The sequence below is a fragment of the Octopus sinensis genome, linkage group LG2, assembly GCF_006345805.1.
Source record: "Octopus sinensis linkage group LG2, ASM634580v1, whole genome shotgun sequence".
In the NCBI taxonomy this organism is placed as follows: Eukaryota; Metazoa; Mollusca; class Cephalopoda; order Octopoda; family Octopodidae; genus Octopus; species Octopus sinensis.
In genome coordinates, this window is record NC_042998.1 from 204496750 (window position 1) to 204516187 (window position 19438).

Here is a 19438-nt window from a genome sequence, read left to right on the forward strand (position 1 = left end):
AACCCATAGAATAAGTAATAAGCTTTAAAAAAAATAAGTCCTGGGGTCAATTTGTTCAACTAAAAAAAACCCTTCGTGGCAGTGCTGCAGCATGGCCAGAGTCAAATGACTGAAACAAATAAAAGAATTTGCAGATGGAATATGCAAAAGAAGAGTCTTGGATATTCAACCAGTGAACATTGACCCAGAAATATACCAGGAAGTCTGGTGCCCTTCATCAAGAGAAAGTTGGCAAAAACCCAACTGCATGTGTGTAGATATGCATGTGTGTGTGTATATATATATATATATATGCATGTGTATATGTGTGTATATATATATATATGCATGTGTGTATATATATATATATATGCATGTGTGTATATATATATATATATATATGCATATGTATGTATGCATGTGTATATATATGCATGTGTATATGCATGTATGTATGTACATATGCATGTGTATATATGCATGTATATATGCATGTGTGTATATGTATATATATATATATATGTATGCATGTGTATACATGTATATGTATACATGTGTATGTATATATATATATAATATATATATATATATATATATGCATGTATGCAGGAATATATCAGCTGTTCCTGGCAGCTCAATATTTTTCTCTTTAAAGACAATATAATCCCAACTTTTAAATGGTTAATCTTAACGAGTTGCTTAATTTACTGCTCAAACAAACCAGTAAGGGAGGCTGTAATGCAACAGCTGTTCAGTGTGCTAGAAACAGCAGCCAAATCACCCTCTAGTTACACTTTTACTGTCTTAGAAAAGAATGACATATTTGCTAATGTGTTCCTGAGTGCAAAGTCTACAATAAAGACTGGAGAGTCATGGCTGGAAGACCTCTTAGTCCGTTTGATCAATGCAACACTAATATTAGGACTATTAGTGCTAGTTTTGACAGTGAAATAAGAATTCTTCAAGTGTTTGATGAATCTCACCATTCTGTAGGAATCCATTCATCTTCCCTAATTAGGGGCAGGCATCATTGTGTGGTAAGAAGCTGGCTTCCCAACCACAGGGTTCAGGGTTCAGTTCCACTTACAAACACTTTGGGCAAGTGTCTTCTAGTATAGCTCCAGCCTTGTGAGGGGAATTGGTAGACGGAAACTGAAAGAAGCCCATCGTATGGTTGTGTGTGTTTGTCCCTCACCACAGCTTGACAACCAGTGTTGGTACATTTACATCCCTGTAACTTAGCAGTTTGGTAAAAAAAAAAATGACCACTACAGTAAATACCAGACTTCAAAAAAAAAAAAAAGACCCAGGGTCAATTCTTCGAGATAGTGCTCAAGTAAAAGAACTAAAGAACTAACACATAAACAAAACCAAAACAAGCAAATACATTATTATATATTTTAGATATGTTTATATATTATGATTATGATTATATATAATATATAAATATAAAAAATATATGTTATATATGCATATATATATAATATATAAATATAAAAACATTATATATATATAATGTTTTTATATATAATGTTTTAAATCCTTAAAAATGTTTTAGCCCGAAGGCCACGGCCATGCTGGGGCACCACCGCTATAAAAATATATTTATATATATATATATAAAAGAAACATATATATATCATCATCATCATCATCGTCGTTTAACGTCCGTTCTCCATGCTAGCATGGGTTGGACGGTTCGACCGGGGTTCTGGGAAGCCAGAAGGCTGCACCAGGCTCCAGTCTAATCTGGCAATGTTTCTACAGCTGGATGCCCTTCCTAACGCCAACCACTCCGTGAGTGTAGTGGGTGCTTTTTACGTGCCACCTGCACAGGTGCCAGGCGGGGCTGGCAACGGCCACGGTCAGATTGGTGTATTTTATGTGCCACCGGCACTATATATATATATATATATATAAAACATATATATATAATATAAAAAACATATAAATAAATATAAAAAACATATATATATAAATATAAAAAACATATAAATAAATATAAAAAACATATATATATATATATATATATATATATATAAATATAAAAAACATATATATAATTTATTATGTGGTAATGTCCACATCACAGTCATCATCATCATCATCACCATCATCATTGTTACCACTGGCTATTTGTCAACCTGACACCAGACATATAAAACTGCTAGACCTTATTATTAAGGGACGGCAAACATTTTTTTCAGACGTTCAATAACAAGAAAGAAAGAAATAAAATAAAATTTAAAAAATACCTAAAAAGGAGCTATTATAAAATAGCTCTTGTTGGATTTGTTGATATTTGAACCGTGGAATCATTCATTCAAAAGTCAATGAACCAGTGAGATTAAATGACAGATTATCCAGTTGTAAGATTATCCAGTTGTAGTCCAGTCAATAAAACCTTGCATTTTATCAAAATTTACGAAATGGTGAGAATGCTGCTTTCTTCTTCTTGTTTATTTTTTGATCTCCTCCTCTTTGCAAAATTCCTGTTTTTTTTCTTTTTGCTTTTTATTGATTTATTATTATCATTATTCTAATATTCTACTTCTCAGAGCCCTCAATCTCACTTGTTCTGGTTACTTCTGTGAGAACGGACAGCATCCTGTGGTCAAAGATCTCACACCACCTTTTTCTACAAATCATAAGACTTGGTACTCAGCTCTTAAGCTCCATGCAAGAGGCACAGCACACTTGTTAATCATAGTAATTATTATTATCATAATTAAGATGACAAAGGAAGCAAATTGGTAGAATCATTAGCATGGCTTAGCGGTATTTCATCTGCCTTCATGTTCTGAGTTCAAATGCTGCCGGGGTCTTCTTTGCCTTTCATCCTTTCAGGGTTGATAAATTAAGTACCAGTTACAGACTGGGGTCAATGGAATCTACTTAATCCCTTCCCCCCAATTTGAGGCCTTGTACTTCCAGTAGAAAGAATTATTATTATTATTGAGTGAGAGAGCAGTGCATGCCATCAAAGTGACACTGGGGTAAAATATACGAAGCCCAGTATACCCATCAGGACTACCCGTCTGATAAGGGTACACTAGGCACATGCATCACAACCATATGTGCGCAACATGGTGATCTCATATCAAGATAAACAGCACATGACCTTGCAGGTGGGGCCCAGTTAGAATTTTCTTCTGGTCGAGTAACCCATCCCGCTCAGAAGGTCCCTGAATAAAGGTTGTTTAAGGATGTTGAACGAAACACCCATGTTTCCAGAGGTGAATTATTCAAACCCCAAAGAATCCCTCTCAACACATGGCTATGATGCTCCCCCACTACTTCTGCTCGTGATCAGAGATGCACATATCGTCAGCCACTAAGGGACATGCTCAACTGGTTAAGGTCAAACAACTGACAAACAAATCTGTGGTATTGAGCAGAATATTTGCTGTAGCCCATCTTTTATACCAAGACAAATCAATGTACATGATAACACTTCCAGTCAGTTAAGATCAGAAGCCACGAGAGCCACTGCCTGGTACTGCATCAGGACATTTATTATTATTATTATTATTATTAAGGCAGTGAGCTGGTAGAATTGTTAGCATGCTGGACAAAATGCTTAGCGGTACTTTGCCTGTCATTATGTTGTGAGTTCAAATGCTACCAGGGTCATCTTTGATGTTCATCCTTTCGGAGTTGGTAAAATAAGTACCAGTTGCATACTGGAGTCAATCTAATCAACCTACTCCCTGCCCCCAAATTTCAGGCCTTGTGCCTATAGCAGAAAGGATTATAATTAAGGCGACAAGCTGGCAGAATCGTTAGCATGCCAGGCAAAATTCTTTACATTCTGAGTTCAAATTCTACGAAGGTCAGCTTTGCCTTTCATTCTTTCAGGGTTGATAAAATAGGGACCAGTTGGGTACTGAAGTTGGTGTAATCAACTTGTTCCCTCCAACAAAATTTCAGGCCTTGTGCCCCATAGAAGAAACGATTACTCTTTTACTTGTTTCAGTCATGTGACTGTGGCCATGCTGGAGCACCGCCTTTGGTCGATCAAATCGCCCACAGGACTTATTCTTTGTAAGCCTAGTACTTATTTTATCGGTCTCTTTTTGCCGAACCGCTAAGTAACGGGGACATAAACACACCAGCATCGGTTGTCAAGCGATGTTGGGGGGACAAACACAGACACAGAAACACACACATAGACATATACATATATACGACAGGCTTCTTTCAGTTTCCGTCTACCAAATCCACTCACAAGGCTTTGGTCGGTCCGAGGCTATAGTGGAAGACACTTACCCAAGGTGCCACGCAGTGGACTGAACCCGCAACTGTATGGTTCGTAAGCAAGCTACTTACCACACAGCCACTCCTGCGCCTATTGTTATTATTATTTTAGTATCACTGCTTGTCTTTCTCTCCTGTGACTATGGAAGACAATAGTTTTGTGTCTGTTTGCAGCTTCTGTCATAGAAACTGACAGAAAACAAACTGCAGAAAGCAGTTTCCAAAAATCAAAATATTGCATTACACACACATTCAGCATCAGCATCATCGTTTAATGTCCGCCTTCCATGCTGGCATGGGTGGAATGGTTTGGCAGGAACCGGCCAGGTAGAAGCCTGCACCAGACTTTTCTGAATGTTTTAGAAGGGCTTTTACAGCTGGATGCCCTTCCTAACACCAACCACAGTGCTTTTTACATAGCACAAGCACAGGTGAGGTCAGTATTGGCAAGGATTTTTTTACAGCTGGATGCCCTTCCAAATGCCAACCACTTTACAGTGTGGACTGGGTGCTTTTAAGTGGCACCTGCACGGGCAAGGTCACCAAGTAACTTGCAAGACAAAGAATTTTTGAGAGGGGTGGGGCATTGGAGGAGGTGATTTTGTGTCAGATGATGAAAGGTTACAGTGAGACAGAGAGGCTGTAGAGGAGGTACAAGATTACCTGGCCAGAGAGAGATCAGGAATGAAGACAGAGACAGTTATATAAGTAGTTTTACTCAGCTGCCCATCTGTGTGAAGAGCAGAGGAGGAGTTCAACATGGCTTCCAGGTGTTTAGACCTCCACTGGTCAGCTCAGGTTATATGGGGTCCGTGTGTTTGGACAGGATGCTGGCGCCTGTTTGGCAGCAGGCTGTGGTGGAATGTCTTCAGTGGCATCAGTTTCTTGTATTGGGTATCACACAGGGTCAGGTGTAATATTAGTTCAATTTGGGGGCTCAGTTGTTGTTCAGTGAAGTATGAACTCGTTAGCAACATCAGTCTATGCATACACACACACACACACATGGCATTAAGAAGAGCATCCAGCCATAGAAACCATGCCAAAGCTAACAATGGAACTTGATGCAGCTCAACAGGTCCTTTTAAACTATCTAACCTATGCCAGCATAGAAAATGGACAGATGATGATGATGATGATGATGAGGGGGAGGAAGAGGACATCCATACAACAGATCCAGTGTTCAAGGAGACCAAAATCCAGACAAGATTCAATACATGTTCTGCTCACAACTCTAATATAAATAGTTTCTGATGATCCAAACAATGGGGTGAAAGCATAGCTACTTTACTAAAACTAATCAATCTGTTTATATATAAATAGAATACAAGCATGGAGTAGTCATATCCTGTACTCTGAGTTTCTCGATAGCATTGGATGTGATTTTATTGCATTTACACTCGCCGTTCATTAGCTGTCATGTGGGTCTGTTACAAGAAAAAGCAGCTGAGGAACGGTAACTGTAAATTGGATAAAACCGTATCTGATGTTGCCAGGAAACTCTGAGTAGAAAATGTCAGTGAACTTGGTAAGTAGAAACTAAAATCCATAGCGTGTGTGTGTGTGCGTGCTTACATATATGCGAGTGGATGCAGTAGATGGAAACTGGAAGAAGCCCATCATATGTGTGTGTATGTGTGTCTCCCACCTCCACCACTTGACAACTGATATTGGTGTGTTTAGAACCCCATAACTTAGCAGTTCATTAAAAGAGAACGACAAAATAGGCACTGCATGAAAATCCTCTGATTAAATTTCTTTAAGGTGGTGTCCATCATGGCTGCAGTCTAATGACCGATAAAAGATATAAATATGTACATGTTTGAAAGATCATGTGATTCCCTCATGTTTCCTGCTATATAAGCCATTACTTCCTGCTGGTGTCATAAGAAAGCAGGACAGCACAAAAAGATATGCAGACTTCTTGACATGTCCCTTTTTTTTCCCCAGTTCCCTGCATAGTACATGTCAGGGCTGCTAGCTAGACTAAAACAGTATTACCTCACTTGGAAACAAGTAGAGGTTGCTGGCAAGAAATGCATCCAGCCTTAAAAGAAGATTCCTTTAAAGGACTCCTGCTGTTTCTCCTCTGCAAGTGAGGCAAAGCAGTCATCAGAACAAAGATGATCATCATGATGAAGACATTTCCTCAAGTTGTGAAGAGGATTGCTTTGGTAAAATCTATTTTCTCCCAAGATGACACATCATCATCATTTAATGTACATTTTCCATGCTGGCATGGGTTGGACGGTTCAACTGAGGTCTGGAGAGCCATGAGGCTGCACCAGGCTCCAGTCTGATCTGGCAGTGTTTTTGCAGCTGGATGCCCTTCCTAATGCCAACCACTCCGAGTGTGTAGTGGCACAGGAGCCAGTCAAGTGGGCTTGGCATTGATCACGTTTGGATGGTGCTTTTCATGTACCACCAGTACAGGGGGTGGGGCGAACCAGGAGGCACTGGCATCGGCCACATTCGGTTAGTGCTTTTTACGTGCCACCAGCACGGAGGGGGGGGGGCAGTCAGGGGACACTGGCATCGGCCACATTCGGTTGGTGTTTTTTATGTGCCACCAGCAGAGGAGCCAGTTGGGGGGCACTGGGATCGGCCACATTCAGTTTGTGCTTTTTATGTGCCACCAGCACAGGGGGTGGGGCCAGCCAGGAGGCACTGGCATCGGCCACATTCAGATGGTGCTGGATGAGGATAATGGACATGAGTTTCAAATGCAGACATTTTGCTGAATAGCTTTTGTTTTCCCTGATGGACATCTTGTATGCCGAGATAGACTTTTCTCATCCAGAAGTAAACATGACATTATCTGTCAAAAGACGAAATTAATTCAGTTTTAAACAAATCAAAGAAATGTCAATGAGGAATTGGCAGAACTGTTAGAATATTGGACGAAATACTTAGAAACTAATTCTTCCAACTCAATATTCTGAGTTCAAATTCTGTCATGGTTCACTTTGCCTTTTGTCCTTTCAAGATCAATAAAGTAAGTACCAGTGAAACACTGGGGTTCATGTGCTATTATTATTTTTTTTATCCTTCTTTCTTCAAATTTTCTTCCGTTCCTCGCTGGGTGTTTTCCGTACACCTAGAGCAGAGAAGCTTATTGTATGCATTCCCAGATTACACATGCAAATTCACAGGTAAAATATGTATTTAAGAATAAATAAATAAATTCATGGATAGATGTTGTTTTCACAGCGATAATGATCTTCTCAGTACATGAGCCGTTCCAGTTAACACGATATTTTGTACTTCCTGTAGAGATGGTAAGCCTGGTATCGTTTTCAAATAGGTTTCAGTACCTTTTTTTTTTATCATTCCTAGAGATCCTACAATCACTGGTACTGTAGTCACCTTGAGATGCCACATTTTTTCAATTTCTATTAGCAAGTCTTTATATTTACTAATCTTGTCAAATTCTTTCGCCGCTTTATTGTGATCGCAAGGAATACTCATGTCAATTAATAAACACATCCTTTTTGTCTGATCTTTTATAATAAGAGATCCGGTTTATTAGCTTTTATTATTATTATTATTATTATTATTAAGGTGGCAAGCTGGAAGAATCGATAGCATGCTGGATGAAATGTTTAGTGGTTTTCATCTGTCCTTATGTTCTCAGTTCAAATTCCACTGAGGTCAACTTTGCCATTCATTCTTTCAGGGTCAATAAAACTGAACACTGAGGTCAATGTAATTGACCCATCCCCACCTCCCCAAGCTGCTCTTGTGACAAAAATTTCAAATAATTATCATCATCATCATTATTGTTGTTGTTAAGGCAACAAACTGGCAGAATTGTTGGTATGCCAAGCAAAACGCTTCGCAGCATCCCGTCCATCTTTAGATCAAATTCCGCCATGGTCTTCTTTACTTTTTTTTCCTTTTGAAGTCGAAAAAATAAGTACCAGTTGCGTACTGGGGATTGATCAACTTACCCCCTCCCCTGAACTTGTTGGCCTTGTGCCAAAATTTGAAACCAGTATTATTATTACTTTTTTCTTTATCACATTATCCGTTCTTTCCAGCTACCTAATACTTTCCTGGTTATTCTGGCCGTGCCAACAAAGCAAACCTTTTGTAACACTTCTACTGGGCACTCTATTCCAATTTCCTTTATATTCCCCTTGATGAGGAATATAAAAGGGGCATGCAACATCAACTATATAACAGATTTGGTGCACCTTGTCCACTACCACTAGGTCCAGGCTGTTATGCTCTAGCACCTGATATGTTTGTATTGGGAAATCTCAGAGGATTTTGCTAGTCTCCAACTCCACCACCCTCTGTGGTTAGTGCTCATACCATGTCTTGCCTCTCTCTAGCCCCCACTTATCGCACAGTTGCCAATGTAGCCCTTATGCTACCTGATCGTGTCGTCACAACTTGCAGTGGTTTTGCCCATATCACAACTTTGTTTTCGATATGGGCAATGGTTTCATTTGCTCCATTGCTGATGTGACACAGCAGAGACACTTGCTCATTCCTATGGTTAACCCTCCAGATCGTGGCCAAAGCTTGGTCTTGCACAGCCAGTAGAATGCTTTCAGTCTCTTTCTTCAGCCAATCCCCCCATCTATGTCTTCCAGCTACTTCTCTTGTGGCTACATAGAATCAATCGTGTTGTCCCCTTCTTGCGTAATTCTTCTTCATGTTCTTTTTGTCCTTCTTCCATTGCTTTTCCCTTTTCACTCTGCTCTCAATACTCCCTCGTTCCTACCTGTCACTAGCAAAGTTTCCTTACTTTGGGCTCAGTATCTCATTAAGCTCTTCACTTTGATGCATACACAGTCTTCCACACTCATCAGTCTCCTTCCTCCATTTGCCCTCTTCATGTATAAGTGATCAGTGTCTGCACATGGATGATAGGCTCCATGCATCGTTAGGAGCTTTCTTGTCTTCTTGTGCAAAATCCTTTAGCTCCTCCTCCGTCCACTTCAGAATTCCAGTGCCATACCGAACTGCTGCTGTTTCTAGCATTCAGCTTTGAAGCCAATCTTTTTCTCACTCGCCACAGGTACTCTTTCTTTGTCTTTTCCTTCATGTTCTTCGTGTTTGATTCCATCTGCCTCAAGTATTCCCAGGTATTTATTGCTGGATTCAGGTTGAATTACCTTCATCATTTCACCATTTGGCATACCCACTTCTGTCCTGACAAGCTTTCCTCGTCACATCACCATCATAGCAAGTGGTTCAGTTTTCCCTTACCTCTTCAAAGATCATACCCCAACTTTGTCTTCTGTAGTACTTCACTCAAGGGGACACACTGTCCCCCATGGAAGATTTTTCTCTTGATTTTCGCCTCAATGTACCCAACTAATTCCCTACCACCAAATTTGCTGAGCCGAAATCTGAAATGATCGTATTTATTTGCTTCAACATTTCTTTAATTCCTTCATAGAAAAGTAAGAATATTCGTAAATGGCACCTGTGAGTCACAGTTGCTGGTGGTGCCGTGGAAATGGCACTCATGACTCGTAGTCATGGTCACTGCCAGTGCCATGCGAATGGCACCCACGCATCATATTCATAGTTGTTGTTGGTGCCATGAAAATGGCCCCCACCCATGAACTGTAGTCGTGGTCACTGCCAGTATCACATCCATTCTGGTGGCACGTAAAAGGCACTCATTACCCTCCTGGAGTGGTTGGCATTAGGAAGGGCATCCAGCCATAGAAAACCATGACAAATCAGACTTGAACCTGGTGCAGCTCATTAGCTCCAATCAAACCATCCAACCCATGCCAGTATGGAGAGCAGATATCAAGTAATGATGATATCATCAACATCATTTAACGTCCATTTTCCATGCTGGCATGGATTGGATGGTTTGACAGGAACTGGTAAGGCCCTCGGCCACACCAGGTTCCATTGTCTGCTTTGGCCTTGTTTCTAAAACTCGATGCCCTTCCTAGTGCCAACCACTTTGCAGAGTAGGCTGGGTGCTTTTTATGTGGCATCATCACCAATGCTCTTTCCATAGCACCTTGGTTTTAGGAAATCTGTTTTGTTGTGGTGGATAGGTTGTCTTGAGTCCAGCATCACAAATCTCGGCCCTCGGTCAGCTCCTTCATAAAGCTCAATGTTTTGAGATTGTCCTTCAGTTCTTTGTCTCATGTCCTCTTGGGTCTCCATCTTCCACGATTTCCCTCCACTTGAAGCAATCAGCAACATCTTGGGAAGTCCTTCTACAGACAGCAGTCATCTGAAAATTGAAAGTGAGGGAGTACCCCCTTATGGAACTGTTGTTTTTTGGGGGGTTTTTTTTAATAAACAAAATCTGAAAATTCCATTTTTATCATGGAGTATAATAAAAATTAACAATTGAAGTTTGTGATATTATTTTTAATTCGAAGTTTACAACTGTTTCAACTACTCCATGGTAACTAATCTCACGTTATGTTTATAAACAAGTCTGCTATTAAAGTCACCCATATTCAAGGAATGATTTACATTTTGACTGTAACACCTGTATGCCATTGTGGTTTCATCTAGCAAGTTTATTAGTGGAGTCAGAGCACGAGAGAAAAGGAGTGGAGACAGTGAGTCACCTTGGAAGATTCCTCTTATATACATTGGGCTTCTTTTGATAATAGTCTCCCTGTTTTCAATGATTTAACAGTTTTCCATTTTGTATTTACAAGGTTGAGTTATTCTAAGTGTTGGAGCAACCTTATCTATGGAGAGTGACTTTAGTATCCAAAATTATGAAATACTGTCGAAAAGCATCTCATACTAAATCCATGTTCCTACTCGAGCCATTCCTGGCTCATAAGGGCCGGTTTCCCAGTTTCCTTGGCGTATAGGTTCCCCACCTGGACGGGACGCCAGTCTGTCGCAGGTGAGCTGCAAGATGCAGGAGGAAAGAGTGAGAGAAAGTTGTGGTGAAAGAGTCAGCAGAAATTCACCATTACCTTCTGCCGGAGTCACGTGGAGCTTAGGTGTTTTGCTCATAAACACACACATCGCCTGGTCTGAGATTCGAACCCGCTATCCCTCGACCGCAAGTCCGCTGCTCTAACCACTAGGCCATGTGCCTCCACACTCAATCCAATCAACTCTGTTTTCCTCTTCATCAATGGCCAAAATCACCAGCAGCTGTTCTTTATTGCCCTATAACCCTTTCTGACGCCATTTTTGTTCTCCTGGTATGATATTGTTGTTTTCCAGATATGCAATTAGCTGGTTGTACATAATTGATGGTAGGCATGTTATGGGCCTACAATTTTGTAGGTGTATGGTATTTTTGTTTTTTAGGGATTAGATGCTGGAGGAGGGTTTTAGTCTTCCAGCATCCAGTCAGGGGTCAATTCTGGTCTGCTTAACATTTCACTAAATACCTATTTCTTTACTGCCCACAAGAGGCTAAACATAAAGGGGACAAAAGACAGACAAAGAGATTAAGTCGATTACATCAACCCCAGTGTGAAACTGGTACTTTATTTATCGACCCCGAAAGGATGAAAAGCAAAGTCGACCTCGGTAGAATTTGAACTCAGAACGTAACGACAGGCGAAAAACCGCTAAGCATTTCGCCTGGTGTGCTAACGACTCTGCCAGCTCACCACCTTAACATATCACTAAATATAGGCACCACATGGATAATGATGAGGTGTTTTAGCCAGGAGTGAGGAATCCTGTCTATTTGTGGTGTTTCCCAGTTGCTGGTGATTCTCAATGTCTCAGGGATTTCTTTAATGGCTGCAGCTGGCCATGTCTATTGTTATAGAAAACTTTTTCACTCCGTCTTCCATTCTTACTCATTCTGCATTTTGGTTATATTCGATTTTCTCCCCTCCACCTTCCCTCCCAATAATGTCTGCATTTCTGAGGTTGTTGGTGAGTCTTCTATTTTCTCTTTTACTTGTTTCCGTCATTTGACTGCGGCCATGCTGGAGCACTGCCTTTAGTTGAGCAAATCGACCCCGGGACTTATTCTTTGTAAGCCTAGTACTTATTCTATCGGTCTCTTTTGCCGAACCACTAAGTTACAGGGACATAAACACACCAGCATCGGTTGTCAAGCAATATTGGAGGACAAACACAAACACACACATATAAATATATACACATATATATGACAGCCTTCTTTCAGCTTCTGTCAACCAAATCCACCCACAAGGCTTTGGTGGTCCCAAGGCTATAGTAGAAGACACTTGCCCAAGGTGCCACGCAAGCTACTTACCACACAGGCCACTCCTACGCCTACGTAGTTTCTTTTTCTTTTTTCTTTCAATTTTTTTTTCTGCCTCTTTTGTCTGCTGGGACCCTGAAGCAGACTGACAAACCTTTCTGGATATTCCTTTGTTGTGAGGGAGAGGAAAGATAGGATTATTTAGACAGAGCCCTTCATCAATTTTAGAAAATTTTTTCATTAAGTATTGAGACAAATCCAAAAAATAAAGAGAATGGTTCCAGTTCCTGTCAAATGATTTAGAAAGTATATAAATACATAAAAACACAAAACCATTTCTGTAGAAACATTTAATGCTTACCTCAAATTCTTGGAAGAAGCATTCGGGTTTCTCACAGCATTCTGTGCGACATGGTTTCGCTGTTAGGCTCTGCTTTAGTTTTCCTTTCGCTTCCAAGATGTCTACCTTTTTCTGTTTATCTTCTATTTCGTTGCTATTGGATTCCCAGTACTACTTAAGAAGAGTGGTCCCGGTGCGCGTACTCGCGCATCCGCGCTAGCTAGTCGTGACTAGTCGATCCTACGACGACTACCTAGCAAAGTAAATAAAACACAAAATAATTTCTTTTTTAAACAAAGTAAATAAAACAAAAACACAAAGTAAGGATCGACTAGTCACGTCTAGCTAGCACGGATGCGCAAGTGAGCGCACCGGGACCACTCTTCTTAAGTAGTACCTGGATTCCCTCTTTTTCTTTCTTTTAAATGTCAGATCTTTTTTTTTTTTTTTCAAATTCAAAAATTAACCAAAAAAAGGTCTTTTCTTGGTTTTTCTGATTTTGTATGCTATATTATCTTTTTCCTTTTGGGGGTCATGAAGTTCGAGCCGTTTCTCTTGATATCTCTACAGCTACAGAACAGACCAAGTCGTTCAAACTGTTCATCTCCAGGCGGACTCATATCCTGAGCACATATTCCTGCAGGATTCTTATAGTCATCCTTTCATTCAGATCTTTTGTCCTTTGTCTTTTTTTAGAACATAAACAACTTTTATCATAAACTAGCAGCATCGCCCGGTGTTGCTCGGGTTTGTTTCGACCCTTTAGAATTGGAATTTTTGAAAAGTAAAAATTTTGCATTATGTAGCTTGTTATTCTCTTTAAGTGAACATTTTTCTGGTTGAAATACACCGAAAAATGGCAACACAGCAGTCAAAAAATCGTAAAAAAAAGGGATTTTCATAGAAAAAAAAAGTATCTTTTTGATGTAAATACTTTTTGGTCTTAACATGGTCCGATTTGAATTTTTTCTTCTACGGAAGGAAGAGCAAGCCTTCTTCTATCATACTCTCAATTTTGGTCAACTTGCGCCGCAGGGTCTCGGAGGAGATAGTGTTAGTTGAAGGCTACCAAACCTGCCATACACAGACAACTTCAGCTTTGAAAGGGGTCGGGGAAAGGGTTTCTTTTTTCTTCAGAAATGTAAATAAACCGACGTGAGTTTATAATTGGCAGTTATGGTACTTGTGCCGAAAGATCGCCGAGATTTTTACAGGAAGAAAAGAAAAAAAAAATTAAATTATCGAGAGAAAAAAAAAACATAACTACCAAAGAAACGAAAGGGAAAAAAAAGGGTGGAAATGAAACAGCAGAAGATGGTGGGGAGGGAGTAAGAAGTTGTAAACCCCAGAACAAAGGAGGTGTTTGGCAATTCCTTGCAGACATGATTGCAAGGGCGTTGCTGTGGCAGAGAATGGCCAGTGATGCTTAGTGCAGCATCCACAGGACTCGCTTCTCAGACGGTCTTCAGTTATTCCAATTTTGCAATGGAATTTGGCAATGCAGGGTACAAGAACACCTGTGGATCGACAGCAACCATCGCAAACTGATGGCGACCGTTTAAGCTCTTGGTGCACGTTTTGTGTGTAGTTCTGATCTGCTGTGCCATGCATTTTGTGTATGGACAACCCGGTACTACATAATTTTACTTTGATTTGGGGGATGGGTCAAACTAAAGGGTCTGACCTGGGCATAAAAACAAACAAAAAAATAGTGAAATATGTGTAAAACAACTTGCTCTAAACGAATGTGACAAAAAAATGCGCACTCGCGAAGGGGGGGGGCTCGGAAAATTCACATCTTCAGTCCATGGCTTTTAAACTGTAGTGTTTGATCCGCGCCGGAAAAAAAAGGGTAATTGGTGCGTAACTACTTGTTCTAAACGATTATCAAGAGCACACACACACACAAAGAGAAATGGTTGGTTCAAGGCAAGTGTGCATTGAACGGAATTTAGATAAGCAAGAAAGATATTATCAAAGAAAAGGCCATAGCACCATCTTTAGTATCTGTTGTTATTATTATTATTATTATGGAGTTGAATGTGTGTGTGTGGTGAAGTTATTAATATCAATAGATTAAGCAACACCATTGAAGTGAAATAATAGTTTCTATACTTTTGGTTTGGCACCGCAGAATTGAGTCAAAGACTATTTAATACAAGTCAGCAGACTTGGATTTTTATGACCTTTAGTTTGACCCTAGGTTGGCAGCCAGCATCAATTCTATTTGAATTAATTTAATATTCAGTGTAATGATACACCTTTATTGGTTAATGAATGACGTGAAAATCATTTTCATTATAAGTCAATAAAAAGAGAGTTATTAGCAATTAAAGTTTGGAAATTTATGAACAGGTCAACAAAATGTTTGTTTCTCAAAAAACATTTCATTTGTAAGGTGTTCATCGCACCTGCCTTAAATGGATATTGAATGCTTAAAACTACTTGTTAATTCGTTTCTTTTTGTCATTAAGGTAGTTGTGGGGGATGCTAAAAATAACAGCTAAATAACGTTTTTTGAATAAAACTTTTTAATTAACATAAACATTTATTTAAATTCTGTTGTGTCTGGGGAGAGTCCTTCTCTTTTTCTGCCTTATAATTTAAGACACTCACCGGTGAAATTTCCACTTATTTCTTATTTTTATTTACCTAAAATTTTCGTTGCGTCTTGAAACCTTTTCAATAGCCAAGACTTTTCAACAAGCAACAAAAATTTTAGGAAAATAAAAATAAGAAATAAGTGGAAATTTTACCGGTGAGTGTGTTACATTATAAGGCACCAAAAGAGAATGACTCTTATTTCTTTATTGTCGACAAGGGGCCAAACACAGGGGGACAAACAAGGACGGGCAGATGGATTAAGTCGATTATATCGACCCCAGTGCGCAACTGGTACTTATTTAATCGTCCCCGAAAGGATGAAAGGCAGAGTCGACCTCGGCGGAATTTGAACTCAGAAAGGCATCAAAAGAGACTGACTCTCCCCAGACACAACAAAACATGCTTCAACACACGAATTCACATAAAGAATCTTGCAAACCAAATCCAAAAACGAAATAAATATTTAAAGGAAAGAAAATTACCGGAGAACTTTCATCAAATTCTTGCAAATCTTTCTGTTAAAACTATTGAAGCCATTTGTAAGGCGAAAATGTGTGTTTTATGGCATTTGCCTTAAAAGCCTGACCGAATGCTCGAAGCCGGTGCCATTTTCAGGATGCTGGCAGCAAAGAGTGCAGTCCCGCACAAAATGGCAGCTTCCAAATCCTGTTTCCTGATTGGGTGAAAAATGATCGAACTTTAAACCTCTTTAACTTTTTTTAAAAACATTTTTTCTGGAAAAAGTGAAATTTAGCTTGGAAAAGCATATTATTGTGCCAAATTCTAAAATTTTCGATAAATTTTTGAAATGCTGGCAACCAACTAGATCCCATTTGGGTGGTATACTTTCCATTTCTTCTTCTTCCATAGTTGCTGTCTCTTTTACGACTCTTGGATGTTTCCCGCCGAGAGAGAGTTTTTTATATCGACTGCAGACGTTTCAATAGAATCGCCATTTGTCCAACGTTGTCTTTTAATGTTGTTTTCCGTTGGATGACAACATCAGAAGATCAGTCAATCTGTTCAATGATAACTTTGAGACTGTCTCAGAGTTCCTCCTTAAAAGAAGACTTATTTCTTTCGTATTGTGGATCCTTTGATACTCAAAGGCCGAAATAGGGTACTACCCGAGAACAGTGGTCCCGGTGCGCGCACTCGCGTAGTTGAGCATCCGCGCTAGCTAGTCGTGACTAGTCGATCCTACAACGACTACCTAGCAAAGTAAATAAAACACAAAATAAATCATTTTTTAAACAATGTAAATAAAGCAAAAACACAAAGTAAGGATCGACTAGTCATGACTATCTAGCGCGGATACGCGAGTGCGCGCACCGGGACCACTGTTCTCAAATAGCTTATTTTCAGTTGTTGATCTCCGTTCAAAACTCTTACGTACTATTTTCAATACTTCTAGAGTCGCCTTTGAAAAATATTCCTTCTTTTGTGTTCGTTCTTAGAAATTCGCCATCTTTGTTTTGCTTTTCTTGCAACAAGAAGTTTCTGTGGCTCTTATGAGTTGTAGAATCATTTGATTTTTGTATACGTATAAAACATTTGAGTGGAGGTGGAAGCCTACAAAAATTAAAATGTGTACGTGATTGTATAAACATTAAAATACGTAATTAATTAATTAATTAACGCATCGTGTTGTTCGGTAAGAATTTCCTGGTCTCTCTTTGCAGTCCTTGGTCTGCAATGTCTCACTGAAATATCGTTTGTAGGAGACAAACTAGAATTTAGATAACATTAAGCTTTCGGTTTTTGCGTTGGTTTTCATGAAGAGATTTTTTTCCCTTCAAATTTCTTCTGGTGTTTTGTTTCTATTTCGTCGATGTTGCTGAATTAAATTTATTTCGTGAAGTTTGCGATTGCACGGCCATATTTAACCTGGAAATCTTCTGGAACTGATTCTTTAGATTATCAGGGAATAATTAACTTGTATTTATTCTCTCATGTTCCAGCTCTGGGGCTAAAGCAATTTCACACCTCTCCTTGAAAAATGTATTCTTTTGAAACATTTTGTTTTCGGATTCCCACGTTTTAAATGTCGGAGATTACGAATAGACAAGAAAAATTGTCTTTTTATTTCACCCCCACCTCTTTCACATACATAACCCCAACTTAAAATTTTGATTTTGCTTACTTTAAAGAGATCATAGCGAATTGACGAACATATGCTAATCGAAATTAAATAGACAAAAACATTATAATTAAAAGAATTTGCGTTTGTCTTAAATAATCGTAAATAATACAATGTAAATTAAATATCATTTTATGAGAAACAAACATTAATATTTAATAATTAATGTCATAAAGTTTAATAAAGGGCTCAAATTTCATCCCTCCCCCAATTTAAATTTTTTCATCCATTTATTTATTTATCCCTTTCCATTTATTTATATAATACTAGCAGTATCGCCCGGGGTTGCTCGGGTTTGTAAGGGAAATAACTATATAAGCATTTTTAGAGAGTTATAGCAAAAAAATGCATTAAAAATGGAAAACAAAATGATGGTAAATTTTTTTTAAATCGTTGACTCATCGTAGACATTTTTAGAGAGTTACTTCCCTTATATAATAGCGAAAAAATGCATTAAAATGGAAAAAAATGATGGTAATTTTTTTTTTTAATTGTAGACTCATTGTAGACGCGCGCTAATACCCAGAAGGGCTCGATATGAATCACGACTATAAGATACCCGGTTTTGGTTAAACTGCACCGCAAAATGTGGGAGTAGTTAGGAATCTAAATCGTAGGAGACAGACACTCTCACTACTTCACTTTTATATATAAAGATATTTGTCAACTAAATATGGCGGTCCTATAGAAGACGACGGTGTTACTGTTGTTTTTAGCCCCAGGAAGATATTCGTTTATATCTTTATACACCTATCTATATGCTTATTGAATTTAAAATTTTGAAAACGTGCTTTCTTGCAAGATTCGGAATCTCCGTCATCTGAAACATTGAGAAAAGAAGTTCAAAATTTTTAATCAGGGTGGGAGGCAGGTGAAATTTTAAAAAAATTTCTTTTGCATATTCGTCATCTAAAAACGTAGGAATCCGAAACAATATTTTCAAAAAAAATAAAATGCCTTTTCCAAAGAGAGGTGCGAAACTGCATTAGTCCCACCAGCTCTTTATATGCTAAATATAAATCCCATTGAAATTTTACCTTTCCTGCCTCTGAATTCATAAACTTAACCCTATAATACTTTTCTTTTTTCGTAGTATACCTTTTATTGATATATGATACTTATTGTTAATAATAATCATAAATACTTCAAAGAGGCTCTGCTGATGCGACAGTTACCATGCCTGGCGAAATGCTTAGCAGAATTTCATTAATCTTTACGATCTGAGGATAAATTCAGGATCTACAAATTAGGCAGCCGTGGAACACTGAGCTTGATGCAATGAACTTCCTGCTTCCCCAAAATTGCTGGCCTTGTGCCAAAATTATTCAAAACCAATTTTCTTTCGGGTTAACATTTATCACAACGAAGAAGAAGAAAAAAAGAAAGAAAAGCTTCATCACATGGAACCGTTTCTTTGTTTTTTTTCCTGTCTATTGAAAGAAGAGCCACAGATCTTTTTAGATGGTGTGGCAGTGTTGTGCATAAATGCAAACCTGTTTTCAGTTCAAATATGCTTGAAGCTTGTGTGTTTATCCTTTCCGATAAGCACCAGTTGGGCCCTGGAAAGAAGGTCATAAAACTGGAGTCTTAGACGTCTTCTAAGAATCTTTTGCATTTCTTTATTATTGTACTTCACTGTGTTGTGAGGGTGGGATGGGGGCATCAACAGGGAGTTTAGGGTCACTCAGGAGGAGGTGCCCATCTTTTATCCTTTACTTGTTTCAGTCATTAGAATGTGGCCATGCTGGGGCACCACCTTGAAGAGTTTTTAGCTGAATGAATCAGCCCCAGGACTTGTTTTTTTAAAGCCTGGTGCTTATTCTATCAGACTCCTTTTGTTGAACAACTAAGTTACAGGGACATACACAAACCAACACCGGTTGGGGTTTGGTGATAGAGTCCAATGGAATAAGTACTAGGCTTAAAAAAGAAAACCCTGGAGTTCATTCATTCAACTAAAATTTCTTCCAGC

The 19438-nt window shown here is 38.9% G+C and overlaps 1 long non-coding RNA gene across 2 annotated transcripts in view; it reads right to left on the minus strand.

The window, feature by feature from the left end:
• The window catches only part of LOC118762185, a 51573-nt gene extending 35631 nt beyond the window's left edge, over positions 1–15942 (minus strand). For both annotated transcript variants that reach the window (XR_004997963.1, XR_004997962.1), the window contains exons 1-2: positions 15809–15942; positions 12744–12975 (exon numbers count right to left, since the gene is read on the minus strand). This is a non-coding gene — a long non-coding RNA (uncharacterized LOC118762185). The remainder of the gene's footprint in view (positions 1–12743; positions 12976–15808) is intronic.
• Positions 15943–19438: the final 3496 nt, after the last annotated feature.